The sequence below is a fragment of the Somniosus microcephalus genome, chromosome 12 (assembly GCF_052327205.1).
Source record: "Somniosus microcephalus isolate GS21.2 chromosome 12, FLI_Smic_1.0, whole genome shotgun sequence".
Classification (NCBI taxonomy): Eukaryota; Metazoa; Chordata; class Chondrichthyes; order Squaliformes; family Somniosidae; genus Somniosus; species Somniosus microcephalus.
In genome coordinates, this window is record NC_140998.1 from 129328379 (window position 1) to 129355822 (window position 27444).

Below are 27444 nucleotides of genomic sequence, written 5' to 3' on the forward strand. Positions count from 1 at the left end.
CAGATTGAAGAATCCTTACTGAGGCATGCTGAGCCTAAACCAGGAAGCACCAGTTAGAATATTTAATTCAAATGGCAAATCATGTACAGAAAGCAAAATAAAAAAAGATCGGATTAAGAGAGAAAGAAATAAAAGAGACAAAAGATAATAAAAAAAAGAATGTATTAAGTTTGATTTTTTTTGAAATCTCCAAGAATGATTAAAATCTTGTAAAAGTAAACTCAGTGCCAGACAGGTTGTTTGACGGTAATTAAGACTCATCACGCTGTTAAAAATTCACTTACACTTGAATGAACAAGCTCTAACTTCCTGGCGTGTTTACTGGGTATCTGGTGGGTAAGTATCCCAACTTCACGCCCTTCATGTGTTTGAATGCAGAGTCTGGCAGAGCAGGGAAACTCAGACAGCAGCTTCCGGAGCGCTGCATTTAACTGCGCATGTGCGAATGCTGGAAGTTGCTGTCCAATTTATTCCTTAATAAAGTTGAGTGCTGATAGCCTCACCGCTATTTCTACCGCAACATCCAGGCCAATAACTTTTAAAAAGATAAGTGCATAAGTATTTGATGAGGAAATTTTTTTAATGGTATGGGGGGAGGACAGAGGAATGGGACTAAGTCGATAGCTGTTTGAGGGAGTCAGCAGAGGTATGATAGGCCAAAATGGTCCTCTTCTGTTCTATAAAATTCTATGATTCATGAAGATGGCACGAGTGGGAAATGGAAGGTTTACACTGCAGTAAGGAGTGCTTTTCAGAGGTTTGGATTAGACAAATTGTTGAGACAGAATGCAGGTACTTTTTCACCATCTTGTCCTGCATTACAACAGTGCTGCCAAAGTACATCATTGGCTATAAAGCGCTTTGCGATGTCCTGAGGTCATGAAAGGCACTATATAAATGCAAGTCTCCCTTTCTTTCTTGCTAGCCCTGAGCTGGAGGTGCTCAATGCCAACAGTGGGTGATGAAAAATGAACTCAGTATTCCATTCCCCAGCATTGAGATTCCTCACCTTGATGAGCAAACAGAAGTGAAGGTGAGGGAAAGACTTATGCAAATATTACTGCCATTTATTATCCATTTTAATGTTTTTGTTGTGACAAGTGAAAACGCTCATTAAAACTATAAAGGAATTGGAGGTCATGTTGAAATCTCTGATACTTCTCAAAAGTCCATCAAAATCCACCTGGTACATGTACCCAGGCTCATTTGAATCGCTGTGGCTTACTCGCCCCAATTATTTTTTTGCTGAAAGGTTGAGAAAACTTTGAAGTAACCTCCTCATTAATGATCCGCACGGTTTGCTGAGGCCGAAAGTGAAAGCATACCTGGCTGACCAATTACAAAAATCAGAGTAAAGCTACGACAAACAAACACCGCTGTTTTAAGAGGAGACACACTTTCATCTGCCAATGGAACGATCCGCTCTTCTGGATTTCACAAGTGAAAATCAATTTGTGCGACAAAGATTGTAGTTGTTTGTTTTGAAGGTGACCTTTGCAAACACTTATTGGTGGATCATGACTCATGAGGCTTTAATTAAGCGAGCCAAGCGCTGCAAATGCTGCTTAATTGAGGCCTTTGCTGAAATGCTTAGTCTTTGCATTCTCCAGCAGCAAGATCCATTTTTTCAAAAACTTTGATAAATCTCTATCCGGATTTAAAAATAGAGCAATCGTTACTATGACGTTGTACCAGGTGCTTGATGGGATATGCCTACCCCTTTTGGAGTCTCAATTCCAAAGCAGCAGTGCCTTGAAACATGCAGGAGAGGCAAGTAGACGGGACCTATATTCTCTAGAGTTTAGAAGAATGAGAGGTGATCTCATTGAAACATACAAAATTCTTACAGGGTTTGACAGGTTAGACACAGGGAGGATGTTTCCCCTGGCTGGGGAGTCTAGAACCAGAGGTCACAGTCTCAAAATAAGGGGTCGGCCATTTAGGACTGAGGTAAGGAGAAATTTCTTCACTCGGAGGGTGGTGAATCTTTGGAATTCTCTACAGTAGAAGGATATGGAGGCTCAGTCAGAGTATATTCAAGACGGAGATCGATAGATTTTTGGATATTAAGGGAATAAAGGGATATGGGGATAGTGCAGGAAAGGAGTTGAGGTAGAAGATCAGCCATGATCTCATTGAATGGCGGAGCAGGCCCGAGGGGCCGAATGGCCTACTCCTGCTCCGATTTCTGATGTTCTTATGTTCCAAGTGAACAATTAGCACATTAATCAGTTGGTACAGTAGTACTATTGTTTCCAGGTCTGAAGGTTGTAGATTTGAGCCTCAGGCTAGGGCTCAAGTACATATTCTTCCTCCAGTGCTGTACTGAGGTAGTGGGGCACTATCAGAGCTATTGCTATTTAGATGGGACATTAAACCACTGCACGTTTCAATGATATAGGTGGACATTAAAGATCCCATGGCACTATTTCAATAGCAGGGAGCTCTCCTGGTGTCCTGGCCAATATTCTTCTATCAATAAACCACCCCCAAAAAATCAGGTAACCTAGCCAGTCATCTCACTGCTGTTTATGGGGCATTTCCAGTCACAGTCTTTGCCTGCATAACATTCACTGCACTTCAAAACTAACTCATGTTATGAAATGCTTTGAGACAATTCAGCATAATAAAAAGGTACAATATAGCAATATAAAACCAAGGGTTATATTTTTCTCCATTCTTTGTAAATGATCCCTTATCTTCGATTCTCCTGGTCTAAGCAGATTTGCTGCAGGGAGTGGCATTGGGTATTCAGCCTCAGCCACACTCTGACTCGCATTAACAACAACTACTTGCCTGGTCTGGTCTATATGTGACTCCAGTCCCCCACCAACATGTGTGATGTGGCTTAACAAACCATTCAGTTGGATCAAATCCAGGCAGCTAGGGATGAGCAATAAATGCCAGCCTTGCCAGCGACTCTCACATCCCAAGAATGAATAAAAGCAAGTTATGTAGCATCTTTAACGTAATAAAACGTTCCAAGGCTCATCAGAAAAGGAAGCCAACAGCAACTTTTAAGTTGTTTCCTCAGACAGAGGACAAAGTTTTGGTGCTCTTAATTAGAGCATGTAGCTCCTTTAAAAGGTACACCCATGATTCTATTTCTGATCTAAATTTCAGCAGAAGTGTGTCTAATTAAATGATCTTAACTTGAAGCAAAGCAAGCAAAAAATAGTTTTGCTTATTGGTGTGGGGGAAGGCATTCCAAATGCTCCAGGAGCTTTATCTTGATCATTATTTTGCTTGAAGGAAAATAGTCCACTTACAGTATATGGATAGTGGGCTGTAAAATGATTCCAACCTTTGCACTCGCACTGTAATAAATAATGTGCAACATGTAGCAGGTAGTTGCGCCATCATCTTAATACATGACCCACTGACAAGCTCTGCACTGCAGCAAGAAAGACCAGGAAAAGCGAGGGAATACAACTGCCTTTAGCCGAGCATCCCTGCGTGTTGTGAAGAACTAGCTCCTTGATGTGGAAGGCTGTAAGCAGCAGAACCCAGCAATGTCACTTCTCCTGGCTCAACTGACAGAACCTAAAGCAATTACTGCGAAGCACCTTGCAGTGCAGGAGGGGAATTTGCATTACAGCAGCTTCCGAGCACACTGCTGATAAAATAGTCACTGAACATTGTTTTACAGCATTGCGCCGCAGTTGAAATGTGAGGGGTTGGGGGGGGGGGGGGGGGCGTGAAATCAGGAAAAAGACTTAGAGAGGAAGGGAATTGTGAATTAGAATATTACTACAAGTAGTATACTTAAACATTGAGGTTTGGAGCTTCTCTCAATAGTTGAGTTGGTGAAAGTTGCAGGTAACTAAGCCATACAGACCAGCTGTTGATTTGGAAGCAAATACACAGTGGCAATTCAGAATTAAATACATAAGAGTCAACCTGGTCCAGAAAGTGGCAAGCAGAAGCTGGGGAGCATCAGCGCTACCAACATTAGCGATGGCCCTTATGTACTCTGTAGCGATGAACCAGAAGTAGCCACACTTGACTTGATGTCCAACTGAACACTGCAATACGGTGCATCACTGGAACCTTCAAGTCGAGCCCAACACCCTGGCTGCCTGTGCTGTCGCACATCGCTCCCCCATCCATTCGCCATGGCGCTGCAACCCTCCGGGAAGTCCAGCGAATCGTGGAAAACGAACGTCTCCCATCCACCACGATCTCAACAGCGTCCCTCACCACCGCTTGAAGGCGCGCAAGCCCTTTTGAACTCTCGCGCTTAACCTTCGACAACGCGACTTCAACCCTGATGATGCTTGGAAAGCCGAATGAGTTCACAGGAAGTCACAAACAAACCCCTCATGAAAGACCCGACGCGGAAGATCCCTGGCTTCAGTCTTCTGCGAAGCTATCGGGCAACCCTAAACTGCATCCGCACAAACCATGGCAGATGCGAAGACTTGATGCACAAATGAAGAATTAAAAACTCTCCAGTGTGCGACCATGGTCACCCAGAACAGACCATGGAACATATAACGATTCAATGGTCGATTCACAAATACATTGGAGGCATCACAGCAATGGACTCCGCTACTCCTGGCGCAATTATCTGGCTTAACCACCTCAATGTAAAATTATAGATGTTGCTCTACATCTACATCAGCCATACGAAGTAGTAGCAGTAGTAGTGAGTAGACACCGAGTGTCAACAACTATCACAGCCCATGACGTCCAGCTATTTACAAAACAGATTTGCTAATCAAACACCGACTACTTCACTACATGTTTATTTTGTGACAAGAGGAGTTGTTCCCCTTTATGAACAGGCTCAGCTTGACACACTTGGCAATGAATGCCCTCATATTCAAATGTATTGATAGTGAAAGCCAATAAACCTTCCAGTGAACAACAAGCAATCAGAGTTTGTAAACACTTCTTTTCATCTTACTGGCGTTATGAAAATGAAAGTTTGAAGCCATCAAACCATCATTTATACACATTATGCACAGCATGATTAAGAAAATGCAATTGTGGAAACTTCTCCTAATGCAACAGCTTCTGATGCCATTAATAAGCATTCAAAAAACAGAAAATAGAGTGTAGATCTCAATGAGAAATTTAAAAAAAAGCTGTAAAAAGACCAGAAATAGTGACTTTGGATCCTGCAGTGCTTAAAATGTACATTCATTCAGATGTAAATGCAGAAACCCTCGAGGAGGCAATTTTAACCACCCCATCTGCCAGGAAACGGATGGGATCGGGTGCAAAGCTTGTTTTACACCCAGCCCGAGTTTACTCTCCATTGAAATCCATGAAGAGTAACATTGGGCGGAATGTAAAACCAGCGTTCCACCTGATCCTGTGGGTAATCCCGCCCAGTGATTAGGATAAAATCACCTCATTCGCTGCACTTGTGGGGGTGGGGGGGGGGTGGAGCTATGGCAATGAGCCAAGTAAGATTTCGGCAGACATAATCCAGGAGTGGCACAAATGATCGAGGATATTTATGCGTAGAACCGTTTTGGTGTAAATCCAACATAAATCAGTTGCATGCGAATTTCCTCGGGGGGGGGGGGGGGGGAAAGACCCACTTACACCGTAGTTAAATCAAAACTTTCCAGGAAGTTCTGGGCCAATGAGTCTAGATAGTAATAGAGGATAGACTGGTGAGATTCAGCCACTACCTCAAATCAAAGAACTCGAGAAATATTCAATCATCAGAGAGAAACTTGGGTGGTGGATGGATGTTAAGACAGAGCAACATTGCATTAAACAATTACTTACCATTTTCTTATACTATACAGTTCCTTGTTCCCCCCCCCCATTTTGAATTTATTTTATTCCTCTTTTTCTTTTGTCTGTGCTATGCACGCACCCTGGCAGAAAGACAGGTTGGTGATCTGTTCCTCTTCATCAATACTGGTCTATAACCACTACTTCTAAACAGCTGGAGGATTATGACTTGGGGAAACTCAACACTTCCCTTTTCCCTTCTACACACAACTTATATTTATAGAATGCCTTTAATGTAGCAAAATGTTCCAAGGCGCTTCACAGGAGTGTTAGGAGACAACATTTGGCACCAAGCCACATAGAGATTTTAGGACAGGTGACCAAAAGCTTGGCTAAAGAGGTAGGTTTTAAGGAGCATCTTAAAAGGGGAGAGAGAGAAGTGGAGAGGTTTAAAGGAGGGAATTCCAGGGCTTAGGGCCTGGACAGCTAAACGCACAGCCGCCAATAATGGGGTGATGGAAATTGATAGAAACATAGAAGATAGGAGCAGGAGTAGGCCATTTGGCCCCTCGAGCCTGCTCCGCCATTTAATGAGATCATGGCTGATCATCCAAATTCAGTCCCTGCTTTCTCCCCATACCCCTTGATCCCTTTAGCCTTAAGAAATATATCTAACTCCTTTTTGAATATATTTAATGAATTGGCCTGAATTGCCTTTTGTGGTAGAGAATTCCACAGGTTCACCACTCTCTGGGTGAAGAAATTCCTCCTCATCTCTGTCCTAAATGGCATACCCCTTATCTTTGGACTGTGACCCCTGGTTCTGGACTCCCCCACCAACGGGAACATCCTCCTTGCATCTAGTCTGTCTAGTCCTGTTAGAATTTTATAAGTTTCAATGAGATCCCCTCTCATTCTTCTAAACTCCAGTGAATACAAGCCCAATCGACCCAATCTCTCTTCATAAGTCATTCCTGCCATCCCAGGCATCAGTCTGGTGAATCTTCAGTGCACTCCCTCCATGGCAAGAACATCCTTCCTCAGATAAGGCGACCAAAACTGCACACAAGGTGTGGTCTCACCAAGGCCCTGTACAACTGCACCAAGACATCCTTGCTCCTGTACTCGAATCCTCTCGCTATGAAGGCCAACATACGATTTGCCTTCTTAACCGCCTGCTGCACCTGCATGCTTACCTTCAGCGACTGGTGCACAAGGACACCCAGGTCTCGTTGCACTTCCCCTTCTCCCAATCTATTGCCGTTCAGATAATAATCCGCCTTCCTGTTTTTGCCACCAAAGTGGATAACCTCGCATTTATCCACATTATACTGCATCTGCCATATCACCCAACCTATCCAAATCATACTGGAGTTTCTTGGCATCCTCCTCACAGCACACACGCCCACCCAGATGCACAAGAGAGGCCAGAATTGGAGGAACGCAGAGTTCTTGGGGGAGGTTGTAGGGCTGGAGGAGGGTACAGAGATAGGGAGGGGAGAGGCCATTGAGGAATTTGGAAACATGTATGAGAATTTTAAAATCGAGGCGTTGCCAGACCGAGAGCCAATATAGGTCAGCGAGCACAGGGGTGATGGGTGAAGGGGACTTGGTGTGAGTTAGGATACTGGCAGCATTAATCACCTTTCATCTAGAAACCTTTTTTCCTAAATATGTATGAATACAGTTTGCTTCAAAACACATGTAAACATAACATTTCTACCCACAAGCGAGAGAATAAATGAACTCTTTCAACTTCTGTAATTGGTCCCTTGTCATTTTTCTTTTTGGAGTCATTTCCAAGTCACTGCAGAATTTTTAATGAGGGATCTTGCTTCCTGCAATCAGTCCTCAGAAAACAAAACCTCTGTGCTCATCTACAACTTGCAATTATGAAACCAGTTGATCCAGTATGAGCACATATACGTTGAAGTTTCATGTCATTAACTACAACAACATCAAGTGCCTTTTTATTTCTTCAGGAGCGTGTCATAAATGGCAACACCAGGTTGGTCAAGTCAAGTGAAAGAAGAGGCATCAAACAACCAAGTTAAGCTTTTCCCAGTTTCTTGCCAATTTGCTCCCCTATCCTCCTGACACAATGCCGGAATGTGATTCATTATTACAATCCCTTTAATACCACTCCAGCGAGAGCTCCACAAGGAATCCAATGAATGGCAGGTACCCAATTTTGCTGTGAGAAACATCTGAATCCCTGGAGTGATTTCTACCCGACAGCTGCTCCCAGGTACTTCATTTAATGCGACACATTGGACTGGCTTGTGGGTTAATGCTGGAGGGACAGGGCGTGGCTAATGAGAGAATTCCCAGTAGAATCAGCCCCTGATCTTGGCTGGGTGATGGTAGAAAAGGCAATGGCAGAGAACAGACCTTTCCCCATATGGAGGCAAGTGGAGAAAAACGTCAGCAAATGAGTCCATCGATGTACACAATCATCCTCAGACTTGCCTCACAAAGGGGAGCTCAAATATTACAAATCTGCTGAGGAGTCAAATGTGGAGAAATTGTGGTGTGTAGAAGGAGTGTTGTTGGTGTCAACCGCATGGCATTCACTTCACTCCAGGCTGCTCTCAGTGAATGAACACTGCGGCTCAGAATTACAAATATTTGAAAAGTTAAATTCTAAAATATTTTGGAACAGAAGCCACAGCTTTCTTTTGAGGTGAGAGTACCTACTCAGATCTCCGAGAGTTACCATCTCCTTCAATGACTGTGTGTGCTCAGTTAGGACAGTTTAATGCTGCGATAGTCTCAACTCTACCTGCACCACTCACCACCCCACCATCTCTCGAATTCCCCCTCGCATGCCTTCTCTATCCTCCCACTGCTGTTCCTTACACCACTGGTCTCCATGTTCTTACTTCAATTCTTTCTTTCACAGCAAGTCTTGTTTTGTGTCTTTATTTCAAACTGAAAGTACTCAACTTGGAGACACTTTTGCAAAAAACAGCTTGTGTAGACATACCAGTTTACAAGACCTAGGACTATGAACTATGCGACAAGAACTATGCGACATGGGAACCACAAACATTTATTTAAATGTAAAAGCAGCTAATTTTTCCAAGGGAGGAGCAGCTGAAGGGCAGAAATTCAGCAGATAGAAGAACACAAAGTAACACACTTGTTGAATTATGTATAAACTTAAATAACTGCGACAATGGCACATTTACTGAATGCTATTGGCCGATAGTAATACAACACTCATCTCCTACTTCCGAGTCCCTGCACCCACAGCTGTTGCGAGTCTATGGGCACGCGCTAAACCCCCTATGCCAAATCATAGGGTAGATGGAGCTCACATACAGATCAGCCATGATCTAATTTAATAACGAACAGGCTCGAGGGGATCAATGGCCCACTCCTGTTCCGACCATAAATGGAGCATGAAACCTCAAAAAAACCTAAACACGAACATTGGATACAGCTTCTTGTAATCATGGAAGCTACACAAACAAACTGTTTCCATTGGCAGGAGGGTTGGCAACCAGGGGACAGATTTTAAATAATTGGCAAAAAAGCCTGGGGCGCAATGAGGAGAATTGTTTTTACTCAGTGTACTGTTATGATCAGGAATGTGCTGCCTGAAAGGGTGGCGGAAGCAGATTCAGTAATAACTTTCAAAAAGGAAATTGGATCTCTACTTGAAAAAAAATGCAGAGTTCTGGGGATAGCGCGGGAAGTGGGACTAATTGGTAGCGCTTTCAGAGAGCCGGCACAGGCTTGATGGGCCGAACATCTTTTGTCTCTGCTGTATGATTCTATAAAGGACACGTCCTGGCAAGGCGGCCTTCATGTGCAAGGCATCTGCCAGCGAAGCTCCAGCAATGATCTGAAAGGACCATTGGAGAGTATCTGTTAAGTCTGAGAGTCTTTACATTAAATGGAGTGGATGACATGGTACACAGAACTCATGGATATGTACAGAAAGCTGTATACAAAGTTTAAAAAAAACAGTGGAGTGTGACTGCGCAGAATAGGGATGACATCAATTTTGGTGGGCGGATCTTTGGCCAACTAAAAAGGGTGTGTGATTGTAGCAGCTCAATTAACAAAGTCTTTCCCTCCTCCCGCTTTCACGAGAAATGCAGCACCCACCACATACAGCAAGAACCTTGCATTTAATGGCACAACAAAGAATAGCCAAAAGCTCATAAAATGACAGGGTAAATTGATCTTGAATGACAGGCAGCCACAAAACTCAAACCCCCCCTTCCCCAGCTATCTCTTTTAGGGTAGATTGTACCAATATTGTTTTATGCAGACAGCAGCATTAAAAAAAAAGTTAAAAAAATGCCTGGGAAATCAGGGCACCTCCCTTCATTCACAATATTCGAGACCGTAGTTCCTGCTGAACAGAGCCAAACCCCAAGAACTTTGATCACACGCTGCTGTCTGTCACATTGCCACAAACCATAATCTCATCTATTAAGTATATTTACTTTAGTGATTTGCCTTCAGCAGTTAACCAGGTGCTACCTGCCACCAGCTATTTGCACTGACCCTTCTATAAACATAGCATAGGGAACGGTAGCATCGTTGTTATGTTACTGGACTAGTAATCTAATTTCAGTTAATTAAATAAACCTGGCATTAAAAGCTAGCAATGGTGACCATGAAACGATTGTCGTAAAAACCCATCTGGTTCACGAATGTCCTTTAGGGAAGAAAATCTGCCGTCCTTACCTGGTCTGGCCTGTATGTGACCCCTGACCCACAGCAACATGGTTGCCCTCTGAAATGGCCTCACAAGCCACTCAGTTGTAAAAAAAAAACACGCTAAGAAAAACAATAAGAAAACCGGACAACCTCAACACCAGCTATGAACACGGCAAAGGCACGACCAGACCAGCCCTGTCGATCCTTCAAAGTCCTCCTCACCAACATCTGGGGACTTGTGCCAAAATTGGGAGAGCTGTCCCACAGACTAGTCAAGCAACAACAGCCTGACAGTCATACTCACAGAATCATAGCTTTCAGCCAACCCAAACTCCTCCATCACCATCCCTGGGTATGTCCTGTTCCACCGGCAGGACAGACCCACCAGGGATGGCAGCACAGTGGTATGCAGTCGGGAAGGAGTGGCCCTGGGAGTCCTCAACATTGACTCCAAACCCCATGAAGTCGCATGGCTTCAGGTCAAGGCAAGGAAACCTCCTGCTGATTACCACCTACCGCCCTCCCTCAACTGATGAATCAATACTCCATGTTGAACACTGCTTGGAAGAAGCACAGAGAGTAGCAAAGGCACAGAATGTACTCTGGGTGGGGGACTTCAATGTCCATCACAAAGAGTGGCTCAGTATCATCACTAGTGACCGAGCTGGTCGAATCCTAAAGGACATAGCTGCCAGTCTGGGCCTGTGGCAGGTGGTGAGAGAACCAACACGAGGGAAAAACCTACTTAACCTCGTCCTCACCAATCTACCTGTCCCAGATGCATCTGTCCATGACCGCAATGGTAGCAGCGACCAGCGGACAGTCATTGTGGAGACGAAGTCCTGTCTTCACACTCAGGACACCCTCCATCGCGTTGTGGTATGATCAGTGCTAAATGGGATAGATTCAGAACAGATCTAGCAGCTCAAAACTGGGCATCCATGAGGCGCTGTGGGCCATCAGCAGAATTGTATTCCACCACAATCTGTAACCTCATGGCCCTGCATATCCTTCACTCTACCATTACCATCAAACCAGGGGACCAAATTTGGTTCAATGAGGAGTGTAGAAGAGCATGCCAGGAGCAGCACCAGGCATACCTAAAAATGAGGTGCCAAGCTGGGGAAGCTGCAACACAGGACTACATGCATGCTAAAAAGCAGAAGCAGCATGCTATAGACAGAGCTAAACATAAGTGCCAGGCAGTGACTATCTCCAACAAGCAAACGTTCAACCACCGCCCCTTGACATTCAACGGCATTACCATCGCCGAATCCCACACCATCAACATCCTGAGGGTCACCATTGACCAGAAACTTACTGTGGCCACAAGAGTAGGTTAGAGGCTAGGTATTCTGCGGTGAGTGTCTCACCTCCTGACTCCCCAAAGCCTTTCCACCATCTACAAGGCACAAGTAAGGAGTGTGATTGTGGTAAACCACTTTTGTCGTTCACTATCGTTACACTATAGTTATCACTGTTATATCGTTATCACTGTTCACACTGTTGTATCACTATACGAGGTCGCCTCTTGTCACGCTGTTATACCTGGACTGAACACTGCTGACTCCGCCCATGGCTCCACCTACCTGCCCAGGTATAAAGGTAGTCGACTGGCTGGTATTCCTCCTTGTTGGATCCGATCACCCACGAGGGTGGGCTCTGTTATTTAGCCAATAAAAACCTATAGTTACTTTCTTAACTCGTCGCTTTTCATTGGATGAATTGATAGGTATATCAGTGATGGAATACGCTCCACTTGCCTGGCTGAGTGCAGCTCCAACAACACTCAAGAAGCTCGACACCATCCAGGACAAAGCAGCCCGCTTGATTGGCACCCCATCCACCACCTTAAACATTCACTCCGGCGCATCGTGGCTGCAGTGTGTACTATCTACAAGATACACTGCAGGAACTCGCCAAGGCTTCTTCGGCAGCACCTCCCAAACCCGCGACCTCTACCACCTAGAAGGACAAGGGCAGCAGACACATGGGAACATCACCACCTCCAAGTTCCCCTCCAAGTCACACACCATCCTGACTTGGAAGTATATCGCCGTTCCTTCATCGTCGCTGGGTCAAAATCCTGGAACTCCCTCCCGATCAGCACTGTGGGAGTACCTTCACTACACAGACTGCAGCGGTTCAAGGTGGCGGCTCACCACCACCTTCTCAAGGGCAACTAGGGATGGGTAATAAATGCTGGCCTTGCCAGTGACGCCCACATCCCATAAATGAATTTTTTTTTAAATTTGACTTTTGTTTCTGCCTCCCAAGTACTAATCAATTTACTACAATTGCTGACAGGAGATGGACACATACACAGGCGTTTGTGGGACCTTGCCGTGTACAAATTGGCAGCCACGTTTCCGACATTACAACAGTGACTACACTTGAAAAGTATCTCACTGGCTGTAAAATGCTCTGGGATGTCCTGAGGTTGTGAAAGGCGCAACATAAATGCAGGTCTTTCTTTTTTTCTTTTATACACATACTTAGTGGCTGTGGTTTCACCAGCTGTTCAAACCCAATCTGTTGCCTGTTCAATTCCAGTGTCCTTTTACTGGGCTATTTCTTCTCTGCTTTTAGTGCTCACTTTTCTCCGCAGTCCCATTCATTTTAGGGTCCCCACTCACTGGCTGAGGAATGTAAATAACGTGCCCAAGGTCATCTCCAGTGCTGCTTCAGATCCTGCTTGGAAGGTGTACACAAGTGGCTCAGAATGATTCACGCTTCCATTTTCTCTCTAGGCCTTGCACGTTTGCCCACTGAAGAGAAATTTAGGGCACAAACTTCTTCCCACCCCCTCCCTTCCATGGATTAAAGCTACCCACCACATTCTTCCCTTACAAGTCAAACATGTCACTTTATTCGACAAGCAGTGCTAGCTTAACAGGAGCACCATCAGAAATAATTTAACACCGAGCCACATAAAGCAATATGAGGACAGGTGACTAAAAACTTGGTCAAAGCTTTGTTGGTCATCCACTGCTAGCGTACACAGTGTTCTCTAACCTTGTGTTCCAACAGCTTCCCATTGCAAGTTAATCCTCAGCTTCAGTTAAGTCTGCCTGGTCCTTCTACCTTTGCTATTAGGAGGCAGATACACATTCTGATTCCAGACCCCTCCCCTCTGTAACCTATTGCCAACAAGTGTAAGGTAGTGTTCCTGCGTGTCCCTGATTTCCTTCGCTCCACCAATGGCAGCTGTGCCTTCAGCTGCCTAAGTGCTAAGAAGTCTGGAATTCCCTCCCTAAACCTCTCCGCTTCTCTCCTTTAAGTCATACCTTAAAACCTACCTCTTTGACCAAGCTTTTAATCACCTGTCCTAATATCGCTTTATGTGGCTCGGTGTCACATTATTTCTGATGGTGCTCCTGTTAAGCGCCTTGGGATGTTTTACTGCGTTAAAAGCTGCTATATAAATGCAAGTCATTGTTGTTGTAGCAGCCAGGTGTGTGACTCAATCTTCCAGTAGGGCAATGCCACAACCTCCATTTGGTCATCTTTTACTCAAATCAGAAACAGCAGCCATCAAACCTATGCTTCCCCCACTCCACTGTGCGGAGTGTTGCTGCTTCAACACTCAGTGCCACCCTTCTGCAAGAAGTCCAATTTGTACTGGGATGAAGGAGAACACATAACTCATAAAAGACAGTCATCTGATTAGTATATTGGTCACAAACAGGCCTGCTGACTATTTGCAGGCAACATCCTGCTGATACGATGCACACATACAGATTGTTTGATTTTTTAAGCCACATCGCACACAAACTCCTATACTGAGTGGAGTTTTTTTGGGCGGGGGGACGGTTGTAATTTGAAGTGGCTTGTTGTTACACTTCTAAATGTTTAACAACATTTGGACATCAAGCAGCCCTACTGTGCGAGAGTTTGTCAGCTCGTCATTAGGATGTGAACAGTTTGGCGATCGGCCCGGTGTGATTGCACGGGTGGTTTTAGGCATTTTCTAACAGTACAGCAGTGTCAAAGTACATGGGTGCTGTACAGCTGATGGCCCTCGAAAAATAGACTTAATAGCAAGAGCGATCCCGTTTTTTCTGACGTGCTGTTGGTACTGACAGCACCCGTGTACGTGCCAAGCTTACAACGCGGTGCAAATGAAGCTGGCGCATGGGAGCAGCTCAAAGTCAGGTTTCCAGGCAGGCCCAACCACTGCACTGAAGGTACCAGCACACAATGTTCCCTGTAGGCTGCACTATGTTCTGCACGGTCGGTTTCTTTACATGCGCTGTCCCTTTAAATATCTGCGCAGTCCCTTTAAATATCTGCGCATGCGCTGTGTTTCCAATGGGAAAGCTTGTGAGCAACTAGAGCTGGACCTTGCAGATTGCTGTGCGGCCACGCACGCGCGCAGCTGAGAGGGAACATTGCCGGCACATGGTTGGATTTTCACTGTGGGAGCCAGTCCACATGGTGGTGGCCTGTACTTCATTTCACAAACACTAGCGAGCAGTGCTCTTAGATCTGTCTCACAAGACCCAGGCCCCAAGCCTAAATCAAGGTGAAAGCTTGCTCCTGGCTACCACCCAGAATGATTCAGGAGAGCCAACACAAGGATCCGATCACAGTGATACCCACCCACAAGATGCTGGCAAGAGTGAGAACCATCGGATTGGACTGTTGTTATCGCGAGTGCAGGATGAAGCGGTTACTGCTCGAAGTTACGTCACCACACACCTTACAAAGCGCAACACAAAAGTTTGAAAGCAACAGCAGCTTCTGCAGGGTTTTTCAATCAAAAGGCCTCCTCAGCGCAGCACTGAATGATGAGACTTCCACAATGGTGAAAAGTGATAATGCTGCGTCACTCAGGGCGATGCCTGATATGTAACTGTCACTTTCAAAAGAAAATGGATCTCTACATAAAAAAGGAAACATTTGCAGGAGTAGGGGAAAGAGCAGGGGAGTGGGACTAATTAGTAGCTCTTTCAGAGAGTCAACATAGGCACGATGGGTCAAGTGCCTCCTTCTGTGCTGTAATAATCAGTGAGAGTTTGCCTGAATTACCTTCTTAAACAGGTGGAGACTATCTGTAACTTGTAGCAGCCGCACTTTCTATTGGGTAAGCAATTCATATGGGTCACATTAACTCACGGAGGATGATTAACCTACTGACAACTGCAGTAGCATTTTCTGCACTACCATGAAATAGTACTTTCCGTCACTCTGTATACATTACTGCTTACTTTATTCTCGGCCTGGAGCACAAGGTACTTCTCAATGGTTATATTCCATGGACTATGGGAATGGCTACCGACTGATAAACACTTTGGGAGGAAAATTGGCTCGCACCCCCTTTGGCGCGATAACTACTTCTAGCGCCCCGAAAAAATTAGCACCCCCGTGCCTGAAATTCAATGGTAGCACCCCATGCAGGGGGCAGGGCGCTACTGGAAGTGCTCCCCCTCCCTCTTGTGGCGCTCCCACTGAATATCGCGGCGCTACGTGCAGCAGCACCACGCGCACCGGCACATAGTACTTGTGGTAAACCACTGTATTGTATATTGCCACCTCTGGGTGGCGCTGTGTATGGAGGCATGCCTCAGCTGACTCCACCCACCACTGTGTGGGTTTCGTTCAGACTTGTTCAGTCACTCACGAAGAAGCATGGTCTCTTAGCTAATAAAAGCCTTATTCATCTCTTCTTTCGACTCATCATCTCTTCTTCGACTCATCACCTTTTATGAAGTAATTGATAAGCGTATCAATTTTATTAGCTAAAAGTTAAATGGCGACACCTGAGGAGCAACAACAGCAACGGATACAGCAGACATTGCTGAGAGCCCTCAGACCACCACGCCTGGACCTCGACCCTCAAGATGTGGGTGCATCAGCCAAGTTTGAACACTGGCTGAGCTGCTTTGAATCCTTCCTCGCAATCTCACAGGTTACAGAGGAGGATCACAAACTGAAAATTTTGACCGCCCAGGTGAGCCATCAAGTATATATGCTAATCCGGGACTCTAATACGTACGTGGCGGCCCTCGAGCTACTAAAAGGGCAATATACGCGCCCAGTGAACACAATTTACGCCCGACACCTCTTGGGATCCCGCAGGCAGCAACCGGGAGAATCGGTAGGGGCATTTGCACGGGCGCTACTGGCACTCTGCAGAGACTGCGATTGTAAAGCGGTAACGGCTGTGGAGCACGCGCAGGGACTCGCCTGTGATGCCTTCGTCAGGGGCCTCCAGTCAGACCACACCCGGCAGAGACTGCTAGAAAGCAAGGAACCCGACCTGAAGACGGCCATTGCCCTTGCGCTCTCGTTAGAGGAGGCCCACCGAAACCTCGAGGCATACCCCCGTAAAGGCGCCGAGACATGGCAATCGAAACCGTGGGACACGGGACCGCCGCCCCCGGCACCAACCGCTGCAGCGACCCAACCGAGACAGCAGCCTCCGGTAAGAACTGCTTCGATGCCCAGTAACCAGGCCCAAAAATGCTATTTCTGTGGCCAGTTAAAACATCCCAGAGCGCACTGCCCAGCTAAGACAGCTACCTGCTCGGGCTGCGGGAAGAAAGGCCATTACGCTAACGCCTGCAAGGGGAAGCCAGCCAGCAGCGCAGCGTGCGGGCCGTGGGAGCAGCCATCTTATCCGCCATTTTGTGTACCCCCGGCCGCATGGCATCCGCCGCCATCGTATCCAACGCACTCAACCGCCATTTCGTCACCGGAACCGACCACCGTCTCGGCGGATGACTATAGTGACTCACTAAGCCACATACTGGCCTCCGTGACGCTGGATCAAGGCCACCCTCACCATCTATCCAGCTCCATGATGGATATCGCGGTAAACGGCCGCGCCACCAGTTGCCTGATCGACAGCGGGAGCACAGAGAGTTTCGTCCACCCCGACACGGTACGTAGCCACTCCCTCACGATTCTGCCAACGCACCATCGCATTTCTATGGCGTCCAAGTCCCAGTCAATGGACATCAGCGGCTACTGTGTGGTGACCCTGTCAGTAGGGGGCACTGAATATCAAAAATTTAAACTGCTAGTTCTGCCCCGTCTTTGCGCTGCCGTCCTGCTAGGGTTGGATTTTCAGTGCCACCTTAAGAGTGTCACACTAGCATACGGTGGACCCCTCCCCCCACTCACAGTCTGCAACCAACAACTTTTAAATCGCCCGCTGCAAACCACCTGCAGCCTTTCCACATTAAAAGTCCCCCCCCTCCCCTGTTCGCTAACCTCACCCGCGACTGTAAACCCATCGCTACCAAAAGCAGGCGGTACAGTGCCGGGGACAGAGCTTTTATCAGCTCTGAGGTGGAGCGGCTCTTGAAGGAGGGCATTATCGAAGGTAGCACTAGCCCCTGGCGAGCCCAGGTTGTAGTCGTTAAAACCACTGCAAAATGCCGCATGGTAATCGACTACAGCCAAACCATAAACCGGTACACCCAGCTGGACGCGTACCCCCTCCCTCGCATATCTGATATGGTCAATCAGATTGCGCAATACAAAGTATTCTCCACCATCGACCTTAAGTCAGCGTACCACCAGCTGCCCATCCGCCATGAGGACCGCCAGTATACTGCCTTCGAGGCAAACGGCCGCCTCTACCACTTCCTTAGGGTCCCCTTCGGCGTCACCAACGGGGTTTCGGTCTTCCAAAGGGAGATGGACCGAATGGTTGACCAGAACGCGCTGCGGGCAACCTTCCCCTATTTGGATAACGTCACCATCTGCGGCCACGACCAGCAGGACCACGACGTTAATCTAGCAAATTTCCTCCGTACGGCCCAACGGCTGAACCTAACGTACAATAAGGAAAAATGTATGTTTCACACCAAGCGCCTGGCCATCCTCGGCTGCGTGGTGGAGAACGGAGTCATCGGGCCCGACCCCGACAGAATGCGCCCCCTAATGGAGCTACCCCTTCCCCACTGCCAAAAAGCACTGAAGAGATGCCTGGGGTTTTTCTCCTACTACGCCCAGTGGGTGCCCCTCTATGCAGACAAAGCCAGGCCCCTCATCAAAGCCACCTCCTTCCCCCTGACACCAGAGGCGTGTGCAGCCTTCACTCTTATCAAGAACGATATCGCGAAGGCCGCAATGCACGCGGTGGATGAGTCCATCCCCTTCCAAGTGGAGAGCGATGCCTCCGACTTCGCCCTAGCCGCGACCCTTAACCAGGCGGGCAGACCCGTGGCCTTTTTCTCAAGGACCCTCCAGGGCCCCAAGACGAGACACTCCTCCGTCGAAAAGGAGGCCCAGGCTATTGTAGAAGCGGTGCGTCACTGGAGGCATTACCTGGCCGGGAAACGATTTACCCTGCTCACTGACCAGCGTTCAGTAGCTTTTATGTTTAATAATAAGCAGAGGGGTAAAATCAAGAACGACAAGATCTTGAGGTGGAGAATCGAACTCTCCACCTACAATTATGATATCTTGTATCGGCCAGGGAAACTCAATGAGCCCCCAGATGCCCTATCACGTGGTACATGCGCCAACGCGCAGAGTGATAGGCTGCAGTCCCTCCACAATGACCTCTGCCACCCGGGGGGTCACCAGGTTTTTCCATTTTATCAAATCCCGTAACCTGCCCTACTCCATCGAGGAGGTCAGGACCATGACCAAGAGCTGCCAAATCTGCGCCGAGTGCAAACCGCACTTCTATAGGCCGGACAGAGCAAGCCTGATCAAGGCCACCCGCCCCTTCGAACGCCTGAGCGTCGATTTTAAAGGGCCCCTCCCCTCCGCTGACCGCAATGTGTACTTCCTCAACATAGTTGATGAGTACTCCCGTTTCCCCTTTGCCATCCCTTGCCCAGACATGACCAGTACCACGGTCATCAAGTGTCTGAATGACATCTTCGCTCTGTTCGGGTTCCCCAGCTATATACATAGCGACAGGGGCTCATCGTTCATGAGCGACGAACTTCGGCAGTACCTGCTAACAAGAGGTATCGCCACGAGCAGGACCACCAGTTACAACCCCCGGGGGAACGGCCAGGTGGAAAGGGAGAACGCGACGGTTTGGAAGGCAGTCCTCTTAGCACTAAAATCTAAGGGCCTTCCGACCTCCCGCTGGCAGGAGGTCCTCCCTGCAGCGCTTCACTCCATTCGGTCACTGCTTTGTACTGCCACTAATGCGACCCCTCATGAGAAAATGTTCGTTTTCCCCCGGAAGTCTACATCGGGAACCTCGCTACCGGCATGGTTGACTTCTCCTGGGCCCGTCCTACTGCGGAGGCACGTGAGGACGCATAAAACGGACCCCCTGGTCGAGCGGGTGCACCTCCGACACGCCAACCCCCAGTATGCCTGGGTGACATACCCAGACGGGCGGGAGGACACGGTCTCCATACGAGATCTCGCACCCTCGGGTACCCCTGAATTACCACCGTTATCCCCCTTACCACTGTTATCCCCCACCACCCCTCCCAACCCAACCCCTGCAGACAGCATGCCAAAGCCCCAGGAATCTTCGCCAACCACCCAGACACCAGACCCGACGTCGGATGCTGCAACACCACCGCCGCCACCACGACGATCAGGACGTCAGACAAGGCCTCCTGATAGACTTAACTTGTAGTACCCTTCACCCCGCCGGACTTCACATTAAACAAGGGGTGAATGTGGTAAACCACTGTATTGTATATTGCCACCTCTGGGTGGTGCTGTGTATGGAGGCATGCCTCAGCTGACTCCACCCACCACTGTGTGGGTTTCGTTCAGACTTGTTCAGTCACTCACGAAGAAGCATGGTCTCTTCTTAGCTAATAAAAGCCTTATTCATCTCTTCTTTCGACTCATCATCTCTTCTTCGACTCATCACCTTTTATGAAGTAATTGATAAGCGTATCAGTACTACAGGCCTCCCTCCTGATTAAAGGGGAGGGGCCTAGCGCACCGGGGCCCTGCTGGACCACCGGGGAGCGGGGTGCCGGCAAAAGAGCCCGGCACTCGAGAAGTGCTATCGAGAGGGGGCAGGCGGCCCCAAAAAAATGGCCGCCCGGCATCTGCCCTTAAATTATCGCCACCACAGCTGCAAAAACACCACCCTGACCCTGTTGGACATAGCCGGGGCGCGAACGGGACGCTGCGTACGGTGATGATATCATCGCCTGAGGTGCAGGGCTACCGGCTACCGCCGCCGCTAACCTCCCGCTGAATTTCGCAGGAAGCGTTAGCGAAGCTGCGCCCGGACGCGATGGGCTTTGCGCCCAGTTAATGCCCCGGGGAGGCGCAAAGCAACGGAATTTTTCCCCCTTTGAACTTTTGATCATTTCTTTTTCTGCTCAAGGTGAAGAATGTTAGCATTACCATTTTAATCAGCCAGTCAAAAATACCACCAGGTGAATTATAGCATCAGTCAGATATACAGTGCAACCCAAAGGTATACATCAACTCCCATCTTGTAAAAGCACCCTCATCGCTATTGAACAATGTGTGAACATTTCCCGCCAGCCCATCCTTATGGCCCTCGAGTGCGACTGGCAGTTTAGTGTCAATTTGTGTGGGTCTGTGGTCACTCTTGTGCTGTTCTTTCTGACTCACCAGGAACTACCCCAAATCATTTCACACAGGACATTTACAGGCAACAAGAGATTTCCAGGCAGGCCTTGCTGGATTTTAATCCACATCTTCTCCAAATTCTGACAAAAGGTCATCGATCTGAATCGTTAACTTTGTTTCTCTCTCCACCGATGCTGTCTGACCTGCTGAATATTTCCAGCATTTTCTGTTTTTATTCCTCTCCAAATGTTACTGTTCGTACATTTTTGCAAGTCCCGCAGAGGAAAACAAAAAGCAGTGTTACTAAAAAAAAAAAAAATTAAAGCGCATTCACCACTTCTGATCACCTCAAGCAACTGGCCTCACAGCACTAACTTCAGCTCAGTAATAATCAGTGGGACAGTTGTTATGCAAATTGGATACAAATACACGGCAACTTAATTGAGATCTGAAAACTAATACTTCAAATACAAAGGAATAAAGTAATGACAAAATTCAGACATGAATTATCTAGATCTGCACAATGGAATGTTCAATTAAATATGCTTTAGCCCTTGAATATTAATTCACCCAGAAGGCTTTAAAATAAAGCATTTTTTTTGATGCCATGTTTAATGAAACCACCTGATTGAAAAAAACTATTGGATTTGGGACAAAAATTGTCAGCACTGTCAACTTTAAAGAGCCTCATCTACACAAAAGATCAGATCTGAGTTTTCAAATAAAGAAGGAATGAGAATGTACAGAAGGTGAGCTCTGGTTAATTATAAGACAGTAATGCAATCAAAGGAGTGCCCACGGACAGGATCAGAGAATGTGTGCATTCTTGGGCAGAACTTAAATTACCTGCTAGGCCTCAATCATGCTCCGAGCTAGTCAAGCCACAGGACAGCTGTCTGATTTGAATCACTACATTGCCAACCATGGAAAACTGCCCATCAAAATCTACCAATTGCAAATTCAGTTCCAAATCAGCAGTGTTGCGATTAAACTTGAATAAAATAAATGACATCTTTCTAGTCTGGTGCAGTCTGTCCATTCCTCAGTTACCATTATCAATATTTGTAGGGCAGAATATTTCTGATTTGAAGTTCAGTACAATTACCCAGAATATGTTGATCTCAGCCCCACTGACTTGGAGGTTGTGAGGGGCAGAGGGTGAGAAAATAGGAGGAAAGATGACAAGTGGAAGCAGACTACTTTCCCACAGAAACAGAGGGCAACACTGAAAGGTGATTCACACCTTGTACCTCCCAGCAGTTGATCAAGAGAAACATTGACAGTCACCTAGTTATTTTATTTTATTTTTTTTAAAACCATTTTGTTATGAATATTTAACCTAGCAGTCACTCGACAAATATATATATATTTTTAAGATAAATTCACTCAGAGGGTGGTGAACCTGTGGAATTCTCTACCACAGAAGGCTGTGGAGGCCAAGTCACTGAATATATTTAAGGAGGAGATCGATAGATTTCTAGACATAAAAGGCACCAAGGGGTATGGGGAGAGAGCAGGAATATGGTATTGAGATAGAGGATGAGCCATGATCATATTGAATGGCGGAGCAGGCTCGAAGGGCCGAATGGCCTACTCCTCCTATTTTTCTATGTTTCTGTGTAAACACTACTGGTGCCTATTTACTGTTACATGGAAATTACAACATAGATATAAGATGTTCAACCAAACCAGCCGGTGCTGGTGTTTATGCTCCCCACAAGTAGGCTTAATCCTAGGCGCTTGCCCCATTCCCATATCCCTTTACTCCTTTTTCCTTCAACCACCTCCAGTGGTGCATTCCATTGCCTCACAACCCTGTATAAGGTGCATTCTGACGAAGGCTTCGACCCAAAACATTGACTCTGTTTCTCTCTCCTCGATGCTGCCTGACCTGCTGAGTGCTTCCAGCACTCTGTTGTTATTCCTGTGTAAGTATGTTTCCCTTTGCTCTCACACCCCCGCCCTTGTCCAGGGAGGACAAAAGGAAACTGCAGCAAAATATATACGTACCAGAAAGCAGACATTTCTGAAATCAGTAGTCTTGCTTGTTTAAGTCAAAAAACCTGCTGGGATATCAACCTGCTACAGGAGGAGGAGGCCCTCACGTTTTGTGGCCTGATATCTGGATAGGAGTTTGCTCTGCATAATCTGCTTCCACAGAACTTTTCTTTGAGCTGTAGCTTAGACACCAGAGATCCTAACTGTCAATATCAGAGTTCATTTTTTGTGAAAGACAATTCCGTGAAGACATGTTTTGAACACAACAGCACCAGATCCTGCACTTCAGACACATTTGGTATAATCGTCTTCATTTAAAATAACAGTCATGCCTTTAAGCGACAGTTCAGTAAAAGGCCTTATCAATGAGTATTCATGCAAAAAGAAAGTTGTTTTTGAAAACAAATTTTAAAAAAGTTAAACGGTTTTTCAAAAAAATATTCCAGAGCAACAAGTGAGCTCCCAATCACAGTTATAATTTCCTTGCCTTTTTTTTATTTTTTAAAGTTGTTGACTGAAAATTGAGTTTTGATAGTCGTCAGTGGAGCAAGTAGGGGAGGGGAAGAGTATTGGATGTCAAGGGTGAGGCAGTGAAATGTCACTTTAGCAAGGAAAGGTGACAATGGGCCCACTCAGGACACACACAACCGCATGGGTAACTTAAACAAAAATCTTTGACTAAATACTGGGTGAGTGACACACTTTGCAAATGAATACTTGATACGGCTTATGTGGACCCTTATTCTGAAGTGTCCCAATAAGCGGAACATGTAAATTTCTATTGTATGATCTATTTGTAGAGGTGATCCTCATCTGGAAAACAGTCCAATTTTGGACATAGTCTGATTTTAAAGTGCAAGTCAGTTTTTCCACTGGTTTCTGCTATGATGTGCAAGCCTTAGTTGTTGTGGTTTTCAAACAATTTATTAGTGTAGAAAGCATGAGAACTCTAGTATGATCCTACCTCCTGTTTGGTGCAGCACTCCACTTTCAGTTATAAACTTGGCAAAAGATGGCAGCTCTATATTATGCTGATGATGGAAAAAAAAAAATTCCTGTCATAATTGTAATGATCAGTAACATGTCATTCTAGAATGCTACACTAGGTGGAGCTGCATGTTAAGTAAGGGGCTACCCACAAGGCAGTAGTCAAGATGGATGCCTGTACACTAGTCCACATGGCTGAATAAATGACTAGCTCAAGCTCGCTGTCATAATGAAAACGTCTATTTATTTATGAACATGACATGGTACCAGGATTGGTAATATCTGCTGAGTATTGTGAAACACAACATGGAGAATTTGAAGCCACCGGAGGGTTTGAAACTCACAGGGAATGTCAACTGCAATTGGCGGACTTTCAAACAACAATTCGAACTCTATATTGCCGCCATCAGGTTCGGTACGAAGCCAGACGCAAGGAAAATAGCGTTGCTGCTCACGGTTGCAGGCCCGCAGGCAATAGAGGTATTTAATACATTTGTATTTGATCAAGAGGAGGACAGAGAAAAGATGGACGATGTGCTAAAGAAGTTTGATACACATTGTTCTCCCAAAAGGAACGAGACCTATGAGAGGTACGTGTTCCATTCACGGACACAGCAGCAAAATGAGACTTTTGATAGCTTTATGACTGATCTGAAACTGAAAGCACAGACATGTAATTTCTCTGAACTGAAATCATCCATGATTCGTGACCAGATTGTGTTTGGTATTCATGATAAAAAAAAGTCAGGGAACGTCTGTTGAGAGAAACCGAACTAACATTGAAGGATGCTGTGAAAATATGCCATGTCAGTGAGCTAGCTCAGCAGCACGCAAAGACTTTCAGTGAAATTAATAATGCGACTGCAATGAGTGACTGTGCTGCTGTCGGTGCGGTGTCCTACAAGGGGAAGAAACAGGGGCAGAACAGAAATGCAAAGCAATCGGAGGATGGAATTGTTAAATTGTAAATGCTGTGGTTACCAGCACCAGTCAAGACAATGCCCAGCGTTTGGGAAAATGTGCACAAAATGTAATGGAAAGAATCACTTTGCCAAACAATGCTTTTCAAAAGTAAAAACAAAGAAAGGGCAACAAGTCAATGTGATTGAGGACACTGATTTAAGTGAGACATTTTTTGTAGGAATGGTGTCATGTGACAATATCGAAAAGGATACAGAAAATGTGCAGCCCTCAGGAATGGACAATGTTGAACATAAAGTTAATGCAGTAAAAGAGGACAAATGGATGATGCCACTGCAGGTAAATGGAGCACTAGTTACATTGAAACTAGACACTGGGGTAAAAGCAAACTTAATCAGTATGAGTGACATTAAAAATATGAAAGAAAAGCCTAAAATACAGAAAACATCAGTACTACTGAAGAACTATAATGGACAGAAAATAGATAGCTTAGGTGTATGCAGACTTAAAGTGACAGTCAAAGACAAAGTGCATCATCTCATGTTTTCTGTTGTGGCTGAAGGACTTGATTCATTACTAGGTGACAAAGCTTGTGAGGACTTAGAACTGGTCAAGTCTACCGTATAAACTGTGCCATAAGCAGACCAGATGACTCGGTGGATTCTGTAGTGAGTAATTTCCAGGATGTGTTCAAAGGATTTGGAGTTCTACCATTCACTTACAAGATCCAGCTAAAGGAGGATGCTCAGCCAGTGGTACATGCTCCACGGAGAGTTCCAGCACCCCTGCGTGACCGGCTCAAGAAAGAACTGGACAGAATGACCATACTAGGAGTCATCAGGAAAGTCGAAGAGCCAACAGACTGGGTTAACTCAATGGTATGTGTAAAGAAAAAGAACAATGATCTAAGAGTATGCATGGATACAGAGGACTTAAATGCAAACATAAAACATGAACACTACCAGATTCCCAATCGAGAAGAAATCACCAGTGAAATGTCAGGTGCCAGATACTTCACAAAGCTCGATGCCTCAAGGATTTTGGCAACTAAAACTGGACGAAGAGAGCACCAAATACTGTACCTTCAACACACCATTTGGCAGGTATTGTTTCCTCAGAATGCCTTTCGGGATAATATCTGCATCTGAAATCTTTCATAGAGCGATGGACCACATAATTGAAGGTCTGGAAGGAGTTCAGGTCTATGTTCATGAAATCATCATCTGGGGCTCCACACTGAAAGAACACAATGAGAGACTGACTAAAGCGCTACAGAGCATACGCCGGAATGGACTGAAGCTCAACAAAGCCAAGTGTCAGTTTGGCGTCCAGGAAGTCACTTTCCTAGGAGATAATCTATCTGGTAAAGGAATAGAGCCAGATATGGAAAAAGTAAACGCCATACTCAACATGCCCCGACCCACTGACAAAAAAGGAGTGCTACGCATCATGGGGATGATAAACTTCATTGGAAAGTTCATTCCTAACTTGTCAGCCAAGACAGCCTGTCTGCGAGACCTGCTACATAAAACAAATGAGTTCGCATGGACAGAAAGACATGAACAAGAGTGGATGAACCTCAAAACAGTGCTGACAACCACACCTGTACTCACCACCTTTGACCCAACAAAGAGAATCAAAGTGTTAACAGATGCATCAAAAGATGGCCTAGGCGCTCTTGCTACAAGCAGAGGGTGAAGATTGGAAGCCTGTTGCCTATGCCTCCAGGTCTATGACTGATTCTGAGTGTTGATATGCCCAGATTGAAAAGGAATGTCTAGGCTTGGTAGTTGGACTAGAGAAGTTCCATGGCTACATATATGGACTTCCCACCTTCACAGTTGAGACAGACCACTGCCCACTAGTTGCCATCGTAAAAAAAAACCTGAATGAGATGTCTCCAAGGATTCAACGACTCATAATGAAGCTGCAAAGATATGACTTTGAACTGATCTACACACCAGGCAAACACATAGTGTTAGCAGATGCACTATCCCGAGCACCCACAATGAGTCATGTGAGCTCTACTGAGGAAGACGTGGATGTTCATGTGAGTATGGTCACTGCTGCGCTGCCCGTGTCAGACACAAAATCAAAGCAAATAGCAGAAGAAACAGTAAAAGATACAGTGTTACAAACAGTCGTAGAGAACATTCATCATGGTTGGCCAAAAGGTTCCTGTCCAAAGTACTATCACATCAGGTCAGAGTTAAGTGTCGCAAGTGGACTATTACTAAAACAGAACAGAATAGTCATTCCACAGGCTCTACGTCAAGACATGCTCAAAAGGATTCATGAGGGACACCTCGGAATTGAAAAATGCAAAAGGAGAGCAATAGACACTGTTTATTGGCCTAGCATAAATAAGGACATTGAGAACATGATAGGCATATGTGAGACATGTCAGAAACACCAAAACAAACAAGCAAAGGAACCAATGATAGTAGCTGACTTACCAAATGCACCATGGCAAAAGGTTGGTATGGGCCTCTTTCATTTGAATGGTAAAGACTATCTAATAGTGATTGACTACTATTCTAACTATCCTGAGATGGCGCTGCTCTCAAGCACCACAGCAAGCAGTGTCATAATGCATGTGAAATCCATCTTCGCCAGACATGGAATTCCCAGGATTGCCGTTAGCGACAATGGTCCGTGCTTCAACTGTAAGGAGTGGCA

General features: G+C 46.0%; 1 protein-coding gene across 15 annotated transcripts in view; it reads right to left on the bottom strand.

The window, feature by feature from the left end:
• Nucleotides 1–27444, bottom strand: part of LOC147109520 (alpha-(1,6)-fucosyltransferase) — a 993309-nt gene that overhangs the window by 958267 nt on the left and 7598 nt on the right. The window lies entirely within an intron of this gene.